Source organism: Pinus tabuliformis, chromosome 9 (assembly GCF_031772625.1).
Source record: "Pinus tabuliformis cultivar Carrire ecotype Pingquan chromosome 9, CPIR1, whole genome shotgun sequence".
Taxonomy (NCBI): Eukaryota; Viridiplantae; Streptophyta; class Pinopsida; order Pinales; family Pinaceae; genus Pinus; species Pinus tabuliformis.
The window spans coordinates 1817085279-1817106658 of NC_142307.1; positions in this window are offsets into that span (position 1 = coordinate 1817085279).

The following is a 21380-nucleotide window of genomic DNA, read 5'->3' on the forward strand; positions in this document are numbered from 1 at the left end:
AAATTTTTGTGTCTACCATTTTGTTCATGTACCTTATCCCATTTTAGTACAAGTTCACCTATTTCAAAATTTTTCTCACTCGCAAACTTGTTATCAAACCATTTTTTAATAGTTTGTTGGTGTGTGGAGAACTCTTTTTTGGATTTATCTCTTTTCCTTTTTTGTTTGAGGAGACTTTTGATTTGTCTTTGCATAATTGGCAATGTTGACGTAGAGAATCCTAAAAGTAGTAAAGTGCAAGAAAGATGTTTGGCATAAATATGGCTTCTTTTCTATAAAATATAAAGGGATGCTACTAAAAAGGATTTTGGGGTCACATTATCTACCCATAGGGTCTTCGGTAAGGAATTGTACTAGTTTCTTTATTGATAAGCTATTGTTTATTTCAGGATGTAGATCATTTTTTATTACTAGATTGGCTATTTTGTTTCCATGATGGTAGTAGTTAACATAATGTGTCAATATAATACCTTTGTCCAAAGTGAACTTGGTTAACTTTAAAGAGGAAAAATAAGTAGAATTATCGAAGAAAAAAGAGGTTGGCACTCCAAACATAGTGATGAGTTGTTGTTAGAGAAACTAGATGATGATCTAGTCATTGATTAGTGAAAAAACTTCACTCCATTGAATGAACTAGTATGTGGTATTTAGGATATATTGATGTTGTCTGAAAGACTGAAAATAAACTTATTTGATTATATCCAACCCCATTGTTAAAAAACTCTCCAATTATCATAAATTATCATAAATTATAGGGAAACTACATGTTTTCTTTCACATTAAACACATGCTTAACATACTTGACACTTGATGGCATAATAATATGAATCTTTGAACAATGTTGACTAATATCTAGGACTTAGCTTCTTGAAGAAATGCAAGAGAACTCCATCATGATGCTTCGTAAAAAGCACTACATTGACAAGATAAGACAATGAAACCTTAATCCTTATGGTCCTTCTTTGCTTTGCGCTGAGATGATCATGAATGATACTTCCTAGTACCATGACTATGAGCCTTGTAGAGAGGGTGTGTATGGGGTTTTACAATAATGCATGAATGATACTTCCTAGTGCCATGACTATGAACCTTTTAGAGAGGGTGTGTATGGGGTTTTACAAGAATGCATTGAGCTCATTGTTATTTTATTTCATGAAAAAAAGACGGATTACATATTTTTCATGCAGAAGTTAGGATATAATTATTTTAACTAAAAAAATTGAGAGATAAATTAATATCTTGGAACTTCTATCTAAAATAAATATTTTGGTTAAAAACAAAAAAAACAATGTGCTTTTTAATGAAAATAATGGATAGAAAGTCAAAGATATATCGATAGCTATAATGCTCGTGTAACAAGTACTAATAACACGAAATTTGATGAGACATGGGTATCAAGCATGAACAATGGAGACACATATACATTAAAACATTACTTAGCATGTTTCAAAATAGGTTGATTCAAACGTAGAGATGGATTTTTTCACATTAATCACCATCTTGCTTCGATATTATGAAAGGAAAATATGCAAAATATTATGAAGGTTAAATATGGGAAGAGGGAAGTAAAATGACCTTAATACCGCACACATAATATATTAAAAATTTATGTAAACCAGCCTGCTCAAGTATAAACCAGTGACAGTTTCATTTGATATTAATGTCTATTTACCCTCTCTCACATTTTACAAAGATCATCACTTTTGCATGAGACATGGTGTGAATCAATTGCGTGGATTTTCTTCAACATTTTTAGCAAAGAATTATATAATTCGCATCGAAGTGATGAACATGAACAACTTTGCGTATAAGCAATACGCAGATCGGAGAGTTGATATATTAAATGAAAAATTGAACGACGATAACAAAGAAGTTACCCCACCTAATATGTTATATAAATTTCCCATTTATTCATAATTATTTTAGCATAATTATTTAAGACAGATCTTGTAGTGTGATTTAATCATCGCATAGCACTGGAAGGATGCCACGATGTATCTATTAGATATGTCTGTATATCTCAGTAGGATCGAGTTGCACGTGATGCACCTGCATTCACTTCATTTTATTCCGCTTCGTCTCTGTCGTCCTCCTGCAATGTTGAATATGTAATTTCAACGCAGCCGTACCAACGTCCAAACCACACAGCAAAACCACAAACCGGTTGAGGGATATCGGACCGCTTTTGCGTGAAGGCTGTATCCGTATATTTGAGCTCGATGCAATCAAATTTGGGCACATGTTCTTCCCTCTACGTCATCATACGTAACATTTCGGGAGGTAAAGTTCAACATTAAAGTGGCTCTCGATATTCTTCTCCGCTATTCGATCAACTCCATCGATCTCCGCCGTCGATTGTTCCAAGTTGCATACGGCCAGCATTAATTACATGGCATGGAGTAAAACTTAAGTCTCGTTGACCATACCTTTTATTAATGAATTGTCATATGCGTAGGCAGATATTTATGTTTTTTTTATGGCACTTAATGTTTCTTTTATGCTGGAGGTATGGGCAAGTCAACCATGTTTTTAAAAGAAAATCCTTTTGTATATGTTTAGTGTGTTCATTTTAGATAGAATGAGAAAAATGAAAAGAGCTCGCGGGTTGTAATGTTTTTGTTGGGCATTGTAAAACGAAGGTGTAGCAAAAAGAAAACTATGTATTAATGCACAGGAGTGCATAGAGAAGATGGTGGAGCGCATGTATTTTTCAGGAGTTGAACTTTGTTGATTTTTGCAAGAGAATATCGCACAGCAGTGCGTAGAAGAAGTATGAGAGTTTTTGTATTTCTTTGTAATTTTATATTGTGATATGCACAGCAGTTGGAAACAAGAAGTGGTAAATGTAAAAGCTCTTTTATAGCAGTAAATCTATGTAAATTTATTTTACAGCAGTGAATGAAAATCATTTTGTAAAAGAGACAGAGTTTTACTGAATATTTTTTTTCGTGAATCCCTTTCAGCAAAGAGGAAGAATATGTATCAGGCATATATTTTAATGAATAGAAATCCTTTTATGGTGGTGTAATACTCTGTTCTTCAGTCATTTTTTTAAAAAGCTTCCCTATGCACAAAAAGATCCAGGAGTAAAGGAAACAGAGCATTGCCTCTCCGTGTTTGAATTGTTTGTTTTTGGGATTTTACCAGAAAAATCCCCAACAGTGGTATCAGAGCAGGCTTAGGCTCTTTGAAAGTGTTCAAGAAGCTGAAAGGAGGAGTCTTTTGTTGCAGCAGTAAATCTTCTCCAGCAAAGTGAAGTCTCAGGCAAAGGATTCAGGTATTTCACAAAGTTTTTTTTTTTGTTGCTGAAGAAGCAGTCAGTTGTTTTAAACACACAATCAAGGATTTAGAGGCATAGATCAGAATGCAAGGAATGGCCAGCACAAGCACTGAGATGGGTATGTTTAACACCCAGCTCCCACAGTTTAATGGGAAAAACTATGACTATTGGGAAATAACTATGACAGCCCTGTTTGCCTCTCAAGATTTATGGGAAATAGTTGAAGATGGTTTTGAAGAACCAGCAGATGAAACTGAGTTTAATAGATTAACTCCAGCAGAGAGAGATCTGCTGAAGAGCAATAAGAATAAGGATTCAAAAGCCCGTGTGTTGTTGTATCTAGCAGTAGACCAGAGTGTGTTTCCAAGGATAGCAGCAGCTAAGACAGCAAATGAAGCATGGCAAACCCTCAAGACAGCCTATCAAGGCATGGAGAGAGTGAAGACAACAAAACTACAATTGCTGAGAAAAGATTTTGAGAATCTGAGCATGAAGGAGTCAGATAATATTGACTCATTCTTCACACATGTGATTGGTTTGGTCACACAGATGAGGACTCATGGAGAAACCATTGAAGAAAGGAGGATTGTGGAGAAAATATTGAGGGTCTTACCCTCAAAGTTTGATGCAATTGTCACCACTATTAAAGAGACAAAGGATCTCTCAAAATTTTCAGTTGATGAGCTTCATACATCACTGATAACACATGAGCAGAGGTTGAGTAGAAATGAAAACTCATCTCTAGAGCAAGCCTTCAAGACCCAGATGTCCTTTGGAAGAGGAAGAGGTCAAGGCAGAGGAAACAAGAGAGGAAGAGGTAGAAGTCAAAACAGAGGTGGAAGGAACAACCCAACAAATGCTCAAGGAAGAGGCAGCAATCCAAATCAGAACCAAGGCCAAGGCAGCAACCAACAAAGAGGACAACATCATGCTCAAGGACAAAGGTATGAAAAATCCAATGTACAATGCTATTATTGTAAAAAATATGGGCATTATGCCAGTGAATGTAGGAAGAAGCAACATGATATGTGTAATAGACAAAATGCAAACGTCACTAGAGAAAACATCAGCCAAAATAATGTGTTGTTAGCTTGTAACATGGCTGAAACAAACAGTGAAGACATATGGTTTTTAGACTCAGGTTGCAGCAACCATATGACAGGAAACATAGCCCTCTTTTCTGCTCTAGATCAGAATATGAAATCAGAAGTCACACTAGGAACTGATAGCAAAATTTCTGTTATGGGAAAAGGAGAGGTAAAAATATTTACAGAGCAAGGAGAAAAGAAAACCATAACAGATGTCTACTATGTCCCTGGAATGAGATGTAACCTCTTGAGTATTGGACAGCTTGTTCAAAAGGGGTACAATGTTTTCTTTGTGAATGATGTGTGCACCATCATGGATATAGCACCCAGCAAACGATACATTGCTGAAGTAAAAATGACAAGGAACAAGATGTTCCCTCTTAGGATCAGGGCAGATTTGAAAAACAAAAATGAAATTGCAGCAGTTACCCAAGAGGCTTTCCAAAGCGTGCCAAAGGATGAAAATTGGTTGTGGCACTTGAGATTTGGACATCTCAATTTTGGAGGCCTAAATTTGTTGAGTAGGAAAGGAATGGTAAGAGGACTACCATTGATAGAGAAACCAGACAGCCTTTTTGAAGGTCGCATTTTGGGGAAACAACATAGAGAAACTTTTCCATCAGGTAAAAGCATAAGGGCAAAAACACCCTTAGAAATCATCCACTCAGATTTATGTGGACCAATGCAAGCTCCATCATTAGCAGGCAGCCAATATTTCCTGACATTCATTGTTGATTTTACAAGAAAAACTTGGGTATATTTCCTTAAAAACAAAAGTGAAGTGTTTGAAAAATTTAGAAATTTCAAGGCACTTGTGGAAAACCAAAGCGGGTTGCACATTAAAGTTTTGAGAACTGATAGAGGAGGTGAGTATATCTCCAAGGAATTCCTAAGATTTTGTAGAGAAAATGGAATTCATAAACAGTTTACAGCTAGATACACCCCACAACAAAATGGAGTTGCTGAAAGGAAGAATAAGACCATCATGGATATGGCGAGGAGCATGCTGAAGGCAAAGCATTTACCAAATGATTATTGGGCTGAAGCTGTAAATTGTGCTGTGTAAATTTTGAACAGGTGTCCTACAAAAGGAGTGTTGAACAGAGTGCCGGAAGAAGCATGGAGTGGGAGAAAGCAAGGTGTCACCCACATGAGAGTTTTTGGATGTGTGGCTTATGCACACATTCTAGATCAGCTAAGGAGGAAGTTGGACAACAAAGGGGAGAAATGTATCTTCATTGGATACAGTGAGGAATCCAAAGCTTACAGGTTGTATATTCCATCCACCAAGAAGTTTTTTGTCAGCAGAGATGTTCAATTCATTGAGGAGGAAGCTTGGGATGGAAGCATAGAGAAAACAATGAATGTTAAAAACTGTTTGTCTCATGATGAAGATGATGAGGAGATGGCTGAAATGGATCCCCAAACATCAGCGCCAACACAAGGACAGCATGGGACACCATTGAGGATAAATGAGAGTGCTTCTCCAAGCACACAACAAGGAGGAAATTCAAGTGCGTCTTCAAGCACTTGCACACCAAATGAAAGAGGTAAGAAATTTAGAAATCTAAGTGATATTTATAATGAAGGAATGAATTCCTTATTTGCCTTTTATTGTCATGTTGATGATCCTATTCATTTCGAGGATGCAATTAAAGATAGGAAATGGATAGAAGCTATGGATGAGGATATGAATGCCATAGAGAGAAACAAAACATGGGATTTGGTTGAGCTACCAAAAGGCAAAGAAGTCATTGGAGTCAAATGGGTCTACAAGACTAAGAGCAATGCTGAAGGTAAAATAGAAAGACACAAGGCAAGGTTGGTTGTCAAAGGGTACAAACAGCAGTATGGAAGAGATTATGAGGAGACTTTCGCACCGGTTGCAAGAATGGAAACCGTGAGAGCAGTGCTGTCCATAGCAGCTCAAAACAAATGGAAAGTCTACCAAATGGACGTGAAGTCAGCATTCCTAAATGGAGTGTTAAAGGAAGAGGTTTATGTTGAACAGCCTCTAGGCTATGAGAAAAAAGGTGAAGAGCACAAAGTGTGCAAATTGAAGAAAGCTCTTTATGGGCTGAAGCAAGCGCCAAGAGCATGGTACAGCAGAATAGATTCTTATCTATTGGATAATGAATTCGACAAGTGTGAGGGAGAACCCATCGTCTACATCAAAGAAAAAGATGGTAAAATTTTAATTGTCGTCATATGTTGATGATGTTATTTTCACAAGTAATGATGATCAGCTCATTAAGAATTTTAAATCAGTCATGAAAGAGGAATTTGAAATGACTGACATGGGTTTCTTGAGATACTTCTTAGGCATAGAAGTAGATCAAAATGAAAAAGGAATTTTTATCTCACAAGCTAGATATGTAAATCAAGTGTTGGGCAGATTTAACATGCAAGAATGCAAAGCAGCGATCACTCCCACAGTAATGGGATTAAAACTCAGCAGAGAGGACAACAACAAGGATTTTGATCCTAGTTTGTACAAGAGTATTGTTGGTAGCCTTATGTATTTAACAGCTACTAGGCCTGACATTATGTATGTTGTTAGTTTAATTTCCAGATTCATGGAGAGGCCAAAGGAGGCACATTGGCAGGAAGCAAAAAGAATTTTGAGGTATGTCAAAGGTACCAAAATGTTTGGAATTTTATATAATGTCTCAGAACATTCAGATTTAATTGGATACACTGATAGTGATTGGGCTGGAAGTGTAGATGATCAGAAAAACACTTCCGGTTATGTTTTTCATATGGGTTCAGGAGCCATTTCATGGGTTTCTAATAAGCAGTCCATTGTATCATTGTCTACAGCAGAGGCTGAATATGTGGCAGCTAGAGCAGCAGCATGTCAAGCAGTGTGGATGAGAAGAATGTTGAGGAGCTTAGGCCAAGAGCAGGCAAAAGCGACAGTAATTTTTTGTGACAATAGCTCAGCTATTGCATTGTCAAAGAATTCAGTGTTTCATAAGAGAACGAAACACATTGATACAAGGTTTCACTACATCAGAGAATTGGTGAACAATGGAGAAATTGTCTTAGAACATTGCAGGACTCGAGAACAGGTTGCAGACATCTTGACAAAGCCATTGGATCAGAAAAGTTTTGAATTTTTGAGAAAGTGTCTGGGTATGACTGAATGTCCAGCAGTTGAAATTAAAGGGGAGTGTTGAATATGTAATTTCAACGCAGCCGTACCAACGTCCAAACCGCGCAGCAAAACCACAAACCGCTTGAGGGATATCGGACCGCTTTTGCGTGAAGGCTGTATCCGTATATTTGAGCCCGATGCAATCAAATTTGGGCACGTGTTCCTCCCTCTACGTCATCATACGTAACATTTCAGGAGGTAAAGTTCAACATTAAAGTGGCTCCCGATATTCTCCTCCGCCGTTCGATCAGCTCCATCGATCTCCGCCGTCGATTGTTCCAAGTTGCATACGGCCAGCATTAATTACATGGCATGGAGTAAAACTTAAGTCTCGTTGACCATACCTTTTATTAATGAATTGTCATATGCGTAGGTAGATATTTATGTTTTTTTTACGGCACTTAATGTTTCTTTTATGCTGGAGGTATGGGCAAGTCAACCATGTTTTTTTTTTTAAATCCTTTTGTATATGTTTAGTGTGTTCATTTTAGATAGAACGAGCAAAATGAAAAGAGCTCGCGGGTTGTAATGTTTTTGTTGGGCATCGTAAAATGAAGGTGCAGCAAAAAGAAAACTATGTATTAATGCACAACAGTGCATAAAGAAGATGGTGGAGCGCATGTATTTTTCAGGAGTTGAACTTTCTTGATTTTTGCAAGAGAATATGTGCGTAGAAGAAGTATGAGAGTTTTTGTATTTCTTTGTAATTTTATTTTGTGATATGCATAGCAGTTGGAAACAAGAAGTGGTAAATGTAAAAGCTCTTTTACAGCAGTAAATCTATGTAAATTTATTTACAGCAGTGAATGAAAATCATTTTGTAAAAGAGACAGAGTTTTACTGAATATTTTTTTTGGTGAATCCCTCTGAGCAAAGAGGAAGAATATGTATCAGGTATATATTTTAATGAATAGAAATCCTTTTATGGTAGTGTAATACTCTGTTCTTCAGTCATTTTTTTTAAAAGCTTCCCTGTGCACAAAAAGATCCTGGAGTAAAGGAAACAGAGCATTGCCTCTGTGTATTTGAATTGTTTGTTTTTGGGATTTTACCAGAAAAATCCCCAACATGCAATACAATAAACAAAAGTTTTGCATTAGATATACCATGCAATAAAATTTGCAGAAAGCATGACAGAGATATGATTGTTGGGTGTGTAGAAGTAGAGGAGCCCATAGAACTTATTGTATTAGTGATGAATGGGAGAAGGGGCGGTGTTGATGTCACCATGGCGAATATGAGAGGGTGGAGATTTGTACAAGTGGGGAGAGTGTGAGGGAAGTTTAATGGGACAATAGGATTTACCCGTCGGGGAAGGGTGGCGTCCATCATGTACCGATTTGGGGGGGCTGATGCTTCTCGACTTGGGGGGGTTGATGCTTGTCAACTAGTGGAGGATGGGCTTTGGAAATCAGCGATGAACGGTAGGCAAAATCCAGAGGATGTGGGGAGAAGTAGGTAGCTTCATGTGGTGTTGCAGGGTTTTACAGATAGGGATAGGAGAATGCTTGTTGTGTGACTGTGGGGGTAACGAAGGATTATGCCCTGGTAAAGGCTTACCATTGTGATGGAAAGGCGGGTCAGCAGAGGGAGGGTGTGGGATGTCAGAGTAAGCGCATGAGCATATTATGGAAAAATCGATGAGGAGGAAAAGAGGGAGGAGATGATAAATATCCCTTTCCATCTCTATGAAATGCATGGGATGAGAATATTGCAAGGAAGAGAGGAGCCGTGGGTTTATATAAACGGCACAACTGCTCATTAGAGTTGGGAGTTGTTGGAGATGATGAAAAAGTTATGGCTATCTGACAATACAATCCATGAGGCTGGAGATCATGTATTCTGACGTGGGCCATTGGATCCACGAAAGGAACAAATTCGGTAGAGATGATTTTATATACAGATAGGATTGGAAGTTGGCAGAATTTGATTGGCGGTTTGTTCGCGCAAATTTCTGCTTTATCATGTGTCTAGGTTCAAGGTTTGCACTGATGAGGGCTACTATATTCATTTCCAATGTCAATGAGCCACATATATGATCACTATGTCAACTATATTTGAGACTCCCGAGTCCCGCCAAACAAATGGTTTTCCCTTCCTTGATTTGACGTTAATGGAAGTAGAGAGATCGATTTGTGTAGGATTATATGATAAAATTTGGTAATGAAAACGACAATTTTAATAATAAAATTTTGTAATGTGTATAATGTTAATAGTTTAGATTGATTCCTAAACCCTATTCTCATTAATTCCACATTACAAATTTTTAGGTAATCAAAACTTATGATAGTCTGTGAAAAGCTCAGCCATATATAAAGATTGTTTACTACCTAAATGACATATTTAAATGAAAAAAAAGTGATGTTCGAAAACAGTATCGCTGTCTCTATGTTAAGTTTTACACGCCGACGTGTCCATAAAAGATTGAGATTTTTACATAAGTCATTAGAGGGAAGAAAGTGAAATTGTTCAAGAATTATAAAATTAGAGAGGCGCGCAGTCAGGTTTTTCTCTGTTATGCTAACCAAACCCAAATGGACTTTCTCGGTCCCGCAGGTCTATATAGACGGAAATTCACTTTGCGTAATTCGATTGACTTCCTCAACCACTATGGACTCCCCAATTCCGTTTCAGAAACTTTGCTCAAAATGTTGAAAATGATAGTGTTTCACTTTGCGTGATTCGATTGACTTCCTCAACCACTATGGACTCCCCAATTCCGTTTCAGAAACTTTGCTCAAAATGTCGAAAATGATAGTGTTTTATGAATATTGAAAAGGACAGATACTTTATTTAAAACTTACTTTTATATATATATAGAAAATTGTTACTAAATTCCATGCTAAGTTTCCTAAAATATTTTTGAAGCTTTGGTTATACAAACTTCTTGAAATTATCTTTCAGCTTAAAACAGACATGGTCTAGCGAGAGTTTTGTTTTGAGCCGAGATTCTGGCAAATTTACTGTCAAACCTTGATATTTATTATTTGAATTAGGTGAGTTTTGTTTTGAGCTGAGAATTTTGATATTTATTATTTGAATTGGGTTTTGTTTTTTTAACGGTATATATAGATTCAATATTTTTGAAAAACTATCAAAATATTTATATTATAGAAAGTTCATAACTTAAACTTGTGATTTAACAATTTTCTCCTAAATTTTATAAAAATTAAACTCATAAACAGACAAACAAATGATTTTAAATAACCCACTTACACGGTGTTATCATCTCTTTTATATTGGTCTTTAACGTAGTATTCCATGTTTCCTCCCAACGTAGTCTTGCTTCCATGTTTCTTGCCAACCTAGTATTCCGTGTTTCCATGTTTCCTCCCAACGTATTATATTTGTCTTTAACGTAGTATTCCATATAAAGCTACAAACAAAAATATCATATAGCCAAGTGGTATTTAAGTAATGGAATTTCGGGACAGCTTGTACTACAGGGATTTTAAACTCGCAGAGTATATAGAAAACGACGTTGCAGCTATCAGTATCTTATCGATCAGACTACATAACAATAATTACGTGGGAATGCACTCTAAGAGTTATTTTTGCACAGGGTTATAATAAAACTACGATTAACTTATCTAATATTTTATGAGTTGCATGAAGTGAGTATGATACGAGGATTTATTTTACATTAATTATCTACATATTATTTTATTAATAAAATTATATGGCCATACATGTTAATTTTCAGTTAATATTTATTAAAATATTGATTTGTCTATTAAAATTTATATTGTTAATGCGAAGATTTTAAATAAATAATTAATTTTAAAATTAAAAATTAAGAAAAAATTTTAAATAATTAACATACTCTTATAAATTAAATTACTAGTAAATACAAATAAGTATGTAATAAATATTAAAATATTTTGTTTATAACAAATTTCATATTATTAAAATTAAAAAAATCATAAAAAATAATTTAATGATAAAAGATTAAAAATAATAATAATTTGTAAAAGTAATTAATACATACGATAAACATACATATATTTAAAAAAAACATAAAAAACATTCTTAATCATGGAAATTTTTGATCTATAAATAGGCTTTGCCACAATACCATGGCTTATCAATACCAATCCTCCAAAAGATGTAACTCACTTCATACGACTATAAATAGGCTTTGCCACAATACCATGGCTTATCAATACCAATGCTCCAAAAGTTGTAAGTCATTTCATATGACACCTATTCATACGACAAGGACTTGCAGATATTTTGGTGGGTGTTTAATGAAAATACTTGCTTAAATATATTATTTATGTGAATATAAGTTACTTTCAAGGATTTATGAAAAATCACTTCACAAACGTCTAAAAATCATGGCATAAATATTACATCTGCATGCAAAAATTATGGCAAAAAAATTGGAAGTAATTATCCACATGACATTGTAGAGCTTCAAAATATTGTCCAATCATATGTTTGAAAATTAATTTTTCTATAATATTGAAAATTAACTATTTATTTGTAAACATTATAAGTTGCATTGGTCAATGCTAAACCAATAGTAATCAACAAATAAATCGACTCTTGCCTTGGTAGATACTTATAAGAAATGGTATAAGTTGCATTGGTCAATGCTAAACTAATAGTAATCAACAAATAAATTGAGTCTTGCTTTGGTAGATACTAATAAGAATTGACTTAATAAGAATAAATTAACTTATAAAGATTTTTAGTGAGGGTTTCTACCGTAGGTTCTTGTTGGGGTTCTCTCATATCACTTGGCCATTAAGTCAAGTCACTAAGGGCGAAGCAAAACAAAGTTATTTTGGTCGAAAACCCAATAACCAGCATTCTCTGAGTTGAGGAATTGCCTCTGTTATGCACCAGTGCTCACATTACCAGACCTGCAACAACCATTTGATATTGAGAATGATGCCTCTGACTATGCTATTGGTGCAATTCTTACTCAACATGGGCATCCGGTGGCTTACCACAGTGAGACACTTTCAGACACAGTATGAAAGTACCCCACTTACAACAAAGATATTTATTCCATTTTGTAGGTATGCCGTCATTGGAAGCATTACATTATGGGGAAAGAAACAATTATCCACACAAACCAACAACCTCTACAGTTCATACAGACACAAAGGAAGTTGTAGAATGATCACCATTAGAAATGGTCCATCTATCTACAACTATTCCATTTGAAAATTAAGTATAAGAAGGGCAGCACCAATAATGTCGCTGATTGCCTCAATCAACCACTGGTCATGGCCCTAATCATTGTTCTCAATTCCTGTGGGCACGAGACATCAGGGTGCTCACATATTTACAAGAGTGATCCAGAATTTGGCAACATATACCAAACACTCCTAGAAGGGAAGCAAGTTCCAAATTTTCACCTTTAAGATGCATTGTTATGCCACATGGGAAACATATGTGTTCCTTCCACTGAGCATTCCAAGATTATTTGGGAGGCACACGACAGTCGGGTCGTTGGACATTTCAGAGTAGAGAAAATAGTGGTGGTATTGTAGAAGTATTTTTATTGGCCGAAACTGCATCAGGATGTTGGGAAGTACATTAGATCCCACGCCGCCTGTGCCATTGCCAAACCAACCATCAAGAAGCAAGGCCTGTATACTCCTCTACCTACTCCTAGTCGGCCTTGGGAATTTGTCTCCATGGATTATTTGTTGGGCCTTCATTCTACTAAGTACGACAACGATTTCGTTTTCATGGTCATCGATAAATTCTCTAAGATGGCTATCATGGTTGCCTGCAAGAAGAGTATCACAATAGAGACCACTGCTAAGCTCTTATTTGAGCGAGTGTGGGTGCACTTTGGGATCCCGTAGTCCATTATCTCAGATCGGGACAATAGATTTCCGAGTGCATTTTGTTCAAGTCTCTAATCGATGCTGGATACGAAACTTACTAAGTCCACGACTTTCCTTCCCCAAACTGATGGGCAAACAGATGTTGTGAACAGGATGATCGTACACATTCTACGTATGTAGAACTTGAAGCATCCACACACATGGGATGAATGTCTCCCCTATGTCCAACATAACTACAACAGATCTCTCCACAACTCAATGGACTATAACCCCTTTCAGGTAGGGTTAGGATTTCAGCCATTATTCCCCATTGATGTGGCCATACCATTTGCAGCCACTCAAGTAGATTTGGCTCACGTGCAATCTAAAGTTGAAAGGGCTAACAACTTCATTGAGCACATGCAACACATCCGCCAACAGGTCTATGATATATTGGACAGAGCCAACGCTAAGTACAAGCAGCACCATGATCAACATCGAGTGCCACATAAGTTCCAGGTAGGTGACAAAGTTTGACTTCATTTGTAGAAGGAACACCTTGCTGGACACCACCACAAGCTTCACTCGCTCCGATATGGGTCATACACCATCACCAAGGTCGTCCGTTACAATGCCTTCAAGCTCAATATCGTACCGTTCCTTGTTATGCACCGAGTGTTCACTGTAGATTTCCTTCGACTATACTTTCCACCATTGTTGGACACATCTAATATTGCATAACAACTCACACCAACGTAACTGAACCCAGACTACATGGAACGGGCCACAAATAATCAAATCATGGATACACAAATAAAGAACACTTGCCAATAGAGGATACAACTATATCGAGTTGTCAAAGCATGCCAACTCCTTCACCAGGGCAAGTGGTTCACCAGGGAGGCCCTGCATGCAATGGGGACCATTGCTTCCTAAGGGGGGAGGAATGATCCAGGTGGATATTGGCGGACAACCACCTATTCCACCTATAACCCCCAATCAGTTTCATCTGTTTCCTTAATTGTAGCAGAGTTTACTATTTTTGGTAGTTTTTTCTGGTCCTGAACTTACAGAGCCATTTTGAGGCCCTAAACGACGTTTTTTTGGCAAAACTTCCCAAAAAATCCATTTGGAAATTGCATCAGTACCTATAATCCTCAGAGAGATATTTCCAACGAGGTATCATACACGTGAAATGAAGATAATATGACCAAGTTACGACCCCGGGAAGTTGGTTTCCCAACTGATCTCAATGGGGCCCATAAACTCTTGGTGTTAAATCTCCTCGGGTTAGGGTTTTGGTTGTTTAGGGTTTTCTCTTATTGTTCAATAATAAAATGCCTTTGAGCCTCTTTTTAACCTAGTTCAGAGGCATGTAGCCGCCACATCTCTTTTAAGAGATAAGCTACCATTGCCTGATCTATATTATTTCCATTCTGTTTGTAAGCATAGTTCAATATTTTTCTATTAATGAAATGAAGTTTTCTTCTGCTGCATCTTTGTGCTTATGATTATATTTGTAATTTGTTACATTCTTGTTTAAGTTTGGATCAAGTTAGAAAGATTATGTTTAGAGGACTTGGCCATTGACTGGGAGGGACTCTGTTACCCCTTCTAGTTGTTGCAATATATATGTTCCAAGGGCGATTTTTTTTGTGATAATATATGGATCGAGCTAGCATTTCTAAAATTTGGCATGTCTACCTTTTTATTCATGTAGTTTATCCCATTTAAGTATAAGTTTTCCTATTTCAAAATTTTTCTCACTCACAAACTTGTTATTAAACAATTTTTTAATAGTTTGATGGTGTGTGGAGAACTGTCTTTTGGCTTATCTCTTTTCTTTTTTTGGTTCTAGGAGAGATTTGATTTGTCTTTTCATAATTGGCAATGTTTACCTAGAGAATCCTAAGAGTAATAAAGAGGAAAAAAAATGTTTGGCAGAAATATAGCTTCTTTTCTATCAAATATAAAGGGATGTTTCTAAATAGGATTTTGGGGCCACATGATCAACCCATAGGGTGTTGAGTAATGAATTGTGCTAGTTTCCTTGTTGATAAAATTTAGTTTATTTCAGGATGTAGATCAATTTTTTATTACTAGATTTGACTATTTTGCTGCCACGAGGATAGTAGTTAACATAGTGTCTCAATATAATACCTTTGTCCAAAGTGACCTTTGTTAACTTTAAAGAGGAAAAATAAGTAGCATTATAAGAAAAAGAGAGGTTGAGACTCCAAACATAGTGACGATTTGTTGTTACAGAAAGTGGATGATGATCTAGTTATTGATTAGTGGAAAAACTTCATTCGATTGAATGAATTAGTGTGTGGTAGTTAGGATATATTGATGTTGTTTGAAAGAGTAAAGATAAATCTCATTGATTATGTCCAATCCCCATTTTTGAAAAGGATCTTAGATTATCATAGGTTCTTTGATTATTATGCACACCTTTAATATACTTAACACTTGGCATAATAAAATGAATCTTTGAACAATGTTGGCTAATAATATCTAGCTATTAAGATTTTTTGTGTGGTCAAATCTCTCACTAAGTGTCCACCTATTGGTCCATTTTGTAGTTCTGATAAAACTTTATCTAATACTTAGCCTCTTAAGAAAATGTAGAAGAACTCCATCATGATGCTTCGTAAAAGACACTACATTGACCCAAGGGATTAATATTATATACCCAAAAAATTAGTAAACCAAAGTGATACATAATTTAAACCCAAATAATTAATAAACCCAACGAATTATTAGTATTATAAACCCAAGGGATCAATAAACCCAATGGATTAATATTAAAAACTAAATGGATTAATAAACCCAAGGGATTAATAAGGCCAAGTGTTTATTAATATTATAACCCGAAAGGATTAATAAACCCAAGGGTTTAAAGACCCAAGAAATTCATATTAAATGCTATGGTGAAACCTAATATTATAAACGAGAATATTAAAGGCTAATTTATTCAATGTCACAATGTGAAATCAAATAAATTATATTGTGATGAATCATTCTCACAATGATTGTGACACTGCTTGTCGCATTGCAACGATACTTATCCATGATCAAGCGTACATGATTAATAAAACGAAGGGATTATTAATATTTTAAACAAAAAGATCGTAGGGATGATCAATAATATAATCCCAAAGAATTAATAAACCTATGGAATTAATATTAAAAACCCAAAGGATTGATAAACCCAATGGATTATTAATATTATAAACCCAAAGGATTGATAAACCAAATGGATTATTAATGTTATAAACCCAAAGGATTAATAAACCCAAGGGATTAATAAATTGAATGGATTAAAAATATTATAAACACAAGGGATTATTAATGTTGTAAAACCAAGTGATTAGTAAATTCTAGGAATTAATATTATAAATCTAAGCGATTAATTAACACAAGGAATTTTAAAATTATAAACCCAACGGATTATTAATATTATAAACCAGAGGGATTAATAATTCCAAGTGTTTATTAATAATATAATCTCAAAGGATTAATAAAAACAAGGGTTTATAAACACAAGAAAGCAATATTAAATGCTAGGGTGACACCTAATATTATAAACGATAATATTAAAGGCTAATTAATTCAATGTCACAATGTGATATGAAATAAATAGTAATGTGATGATTTATTACTCTAAAAGTGAAAGTGAAATATCAACATATTTCTGATAGTGAAAATGAATATGAAGCAGATTTTTCCGATTGGATTTTGTAGCAGAACCTGAATGAGGATCGAAGTTGACGCTATGGTTTTGCATTAGGGTTCAATGGCGAGACACGAAGGGGGGAGAGTCGATCCCTCCTACAGTCAAGTAGTCACAGAAGGAGGCAAGGAAGCAGGAGGGAAGCTTTTCAAAAAACCGTTGGAAATGATTTCAGAAGCAAAAGGCAAGGAGATAGTTGGAAGAAACGAACCCTAGGGTTAGGAAGGGAATCAATAGGAAACAAGTAAAGAAATGGATAAGGGAGGTGGTAGTGGAAAAACAACTTCCACAAGAACCAAGGGAGTCTGCAAACCCAAATCAACCATCGTTCCCCGGGTCATATTGAGTGATCCAGCGATACAAGCGCACAGGGACCATATGAAAGAACATGCGATTATCTACAAGTTCATGGGGCTATGGCCAACGGAAAGGGAATTACACATCTAGATTAGAAGCCACTGGAAGCCAAAGGGAGAAATACATTTACATCTGGATTCTAGGGGATTCTTCACAGGGGTGTTCACAAACCTAGAGGACAAAGACAGAGTGTTTAAAGGGGGGTTGTATTTCTATGCTGCGGTAGGACTCTACATGTGACCATGGATGATGAACTTTGTCATGGAATGTGAAAGATTTACATCTATACCAGTTTGGATCAGACTATACTCACTACCTCTGGATTACTGGCTACCAGAATCTTTGAAAACCATAGGCAAAAAGCTAGGAAATTTTTTGAAGATCTCAGAGGCAACTCTCAAAGGTAAATATACCTCCTTTGCTCGAATATGTGTGGAAATGGATCTATCTGGAGCCCTTCTGGAAGCAATAATTTTAGAGGTATATGATGAAGATTGGGTACAAATGGTGGACTATGATCACATACCTTTTAGGTGCTGCAAATGTCATGAACAGGGCCATCTATTTAGAGACTGCCCAACAAACCATATGGAAGGAAATGGGAAAACCTCTTTGGATAGAGATAATGAAGGTATTACCAAGGTTGGGGCCAAAGGGAAAGGGGGTAAATGGCCACACAAGAAAAGCAGTGAAGACAAAAATGCAAGACACAATAGTTTCAAAATCCTAGAGGAAGTAGAGGAGAATGTGAAGATAATCTAGGACCGGGAGAACACAGGTAAGGAGCAGGAAACAGAAGTTGAAATGGAAGATATCACAGTAAACAACCAACAGAAGGAGGATCTACTAAGTGGCATGGAGATTAGTAGAGACTATGAGATGACTCCAAGTGAGGTAGGAACAAAGGACCATGAACTACACAAGATTCTAGACAGGGAAAATTTGGATCTAGAACTATTTCTGGAACAAGGCAGGAACAAAGGAGTGGAATCCTTACCAAAAGAAGACTATGATTGAGTTCAGTAGCTCTTTCTATGGAGGGCATGATTAAAGGGAACTGGTGTTAAGAGAAACCACGAAAGCCAGGAGTAGAGTGGGGTCAAAATGATGGAGAACCTACAGGCACAATCTCCAAAGAACTCAAGAAGGAAAAGAGGAAGGGAAAGATAGAATGAACTGCTAAACGAATGTGGAAAACTACTGATTAACTCAGTTAAGATGAAATATCTTACCAGTTACTCCTTCACCAACCTTTCTTGATGAAGCTCACAACATGGAACATTAGAGGTTTAGGTAGTAGAAGGAAACAAAGAAATTTGAGTAATAGAATAAAAGAAGAAAAACCAGATATGGTCTTTATTCAGGAGACCAAATGTTCAATGGAGAAAATAAGAGAAATTCATAATAAATGGTTAATCAAGTATGAGTATTTAGAGGTTAAGGCAAATAACTTGGCAAGTGGGATTCTCACGTTGTGGGATCCACAGAAATTTGGAATTCTAGATGCTGAAGCATCAAAGAACTATATAGATTTGGTGTGCAGTCCTGTAGGTGATAAAGAGATATACATGATAACAAATGTTTATGGACCTCAAAAGAAAGCAGACCACACCTAGCTAGAACCTGGCTTCCTCCATCGAACCCTTGATCCCGCTAGGCGGTGATGTGAAACTAGGATTGTTGGTGGGTGAGTAAGTTTCGTGTTTCAGGCATGCACGAGGGGTCTCGTTTCAGAGTGAAGTGGAGAGCGGCGTGCTTTAGAGGCAAAGAGGGTCACTAGGAGATCCCAGCTATCTGAAGAAGAGAATAACTCAATTCGTTAACAGAGTAAGTAGTTTATCCCGTGTCAATCTTTTGCATGTCTATGCTTGTTCTGTTCCTGGTGGGATTGAATCAACAGTGCCTACTTGAAGATCAATGTCACTATTGACAAGGATCTTGGTATCATTTGGGATTGCACACCATAAAAAAAATAACAACCACATAAAAATACAATATTTCATGGCATTACAACTCAATTTATAATAAGGCTTTCTCATCTTTTGATCCACTCTAAAGGTCATAGATATTTTACCAAGTAGTAATAATAAGCCCTTTCTTGATTTACTATTTAACCATTTTTATAGTAACATTTTATTGTTGTTTACATTTACTAACCATTATAGCTGCACCACAACTAATTTAAGGGAATGCAGTGTTTTATGTTAATGCTGCCTTCTTGGCTTGAATTTCGTTCCATAAGCCTGGGGTAATCGCCCTTGGATTCACGGTGAGGCACTTGTAAGCCATGCAGAGATTGTAAGTGACAAAAGTAATGTGGACCCCACATGAAGGCCACGCGCCTTACTATTCAGTTCCCCAAAACAACCATGCAAGACATGGAGGATGCCACGTGACTACGTGACTACTTGGAGTCTCTCGATTTTGAGCTTGATTACCTCGGAGGTAAGGAAAATATCCATTACAGAGCTTCGATCTTAATTATATTTGTTAGCCTCTTGCATGCAAGTCTCATTTTTTTACCGTTCCATGGAGCTATGGTTAATTGCAGGGCGACATTGGTGGTGGTGATAGTCCTGCTATACTGTTTCTTCAAGAAGAAGGCTCTGGCAAACTCCTCTCGGCCAATGGTGGATCCTTCAAAATCCAAATTTTCACATACAAGGAGCTGGAGAAGGCCACAAAGGGCTTCTCCGAAGAAGAAAGATTGGGAAATGGCGCGTTTGGAACAGTCTATGCCAGGAAACTCAAAGGCGACTGTCCCGTGGCCATAAAAATGATCAGACATATCAACACCCATGGAATCGAACAGATGATGAAGGAAATAAAGCTTCTGTCATCTGTGGAACATCCAAACATGGTGTGTCTGATGGGCTACTGTCTTGGGAATGGAGAACCCATACTCGTCTACGAGTACATGCCCAACAGAACTCTTGCTTAGCACCTACAGCATGAGAGGGGCCCATCCACACCTACTTGGATCGAGTAGCGCAAAGGCTCCTGTCATTGGAAACACAGGTGTTTGGCAATGAGATTTGGTTCTACTGCGCCAGGCAACAAATGACAAGGCTAAGAAAATGGTGGGATTACGCTAGAATTAAAAGAGAATTTACACAAAATATGGGTATTGGCTACCACAACAGTTTCTCAAAGCTCATGATCTGCTCTTTCCCAGTTGACCTGCATCCAAGGTAAAAAAAGAAACATTTCTCAGCGTACTTTGTAACACTTCTTCGATAACAAACACTTCACTTCTTCAATAACAAAGTAGTTTATCCCGTGTCAATCTTTTGCAGGTATACATGAAATAAAAATAATAAATATATTTTTTTGCTCTATGTTTATTCTAGATCATTAAATTGTTGAAATTTGAACATACCTTTCACTGTGTGTAGAACCTGAGCAATGTAAAGAAAGGAAGAGCCGAGCGAGATGCATGTACACATTTTGGAATGGGAGCGGCCACAAGTTTCCATTCCTGTAACATAAACCCTAAACATCATATTGACGTCACAGTGAAAACAGATAGGGTTAACAATTCAAGGATAGTACGTCAAAAATACCTCACCAATCAAAAGCCCGGCCGGAAAAGAAGCCTGTGCGCACCATGACACCGATCAGAGGGCAGCAGAATCATGAAGGTCGAAAGAAAGCAGTAAATGTTGAAAGAGTTGCAGAGCATAGGACCGAAGCCGTAAGAATTTGAGCTTCTGTTCATAGGCAAAGAGGTTGTCCGTCTGTAATGGAAGGGTAGTATTGTGAGACAGTATTGTGTCCAGCATGAGACAGGTGACTACATGCAGCTTGCCACAAAGCTATGCAGTGGACTGCATGGATATGTTATGTCTCTGGCACGAGACAAGTGGCATATCAACCGTACTTTGGATAACATCATATTGCCCCAATATTTTTGCATCGGACAACGTGAAGGCTGTAATAAGCCTAAGTTTTCAGAAAATTACACAGGCGACTCCAAAGT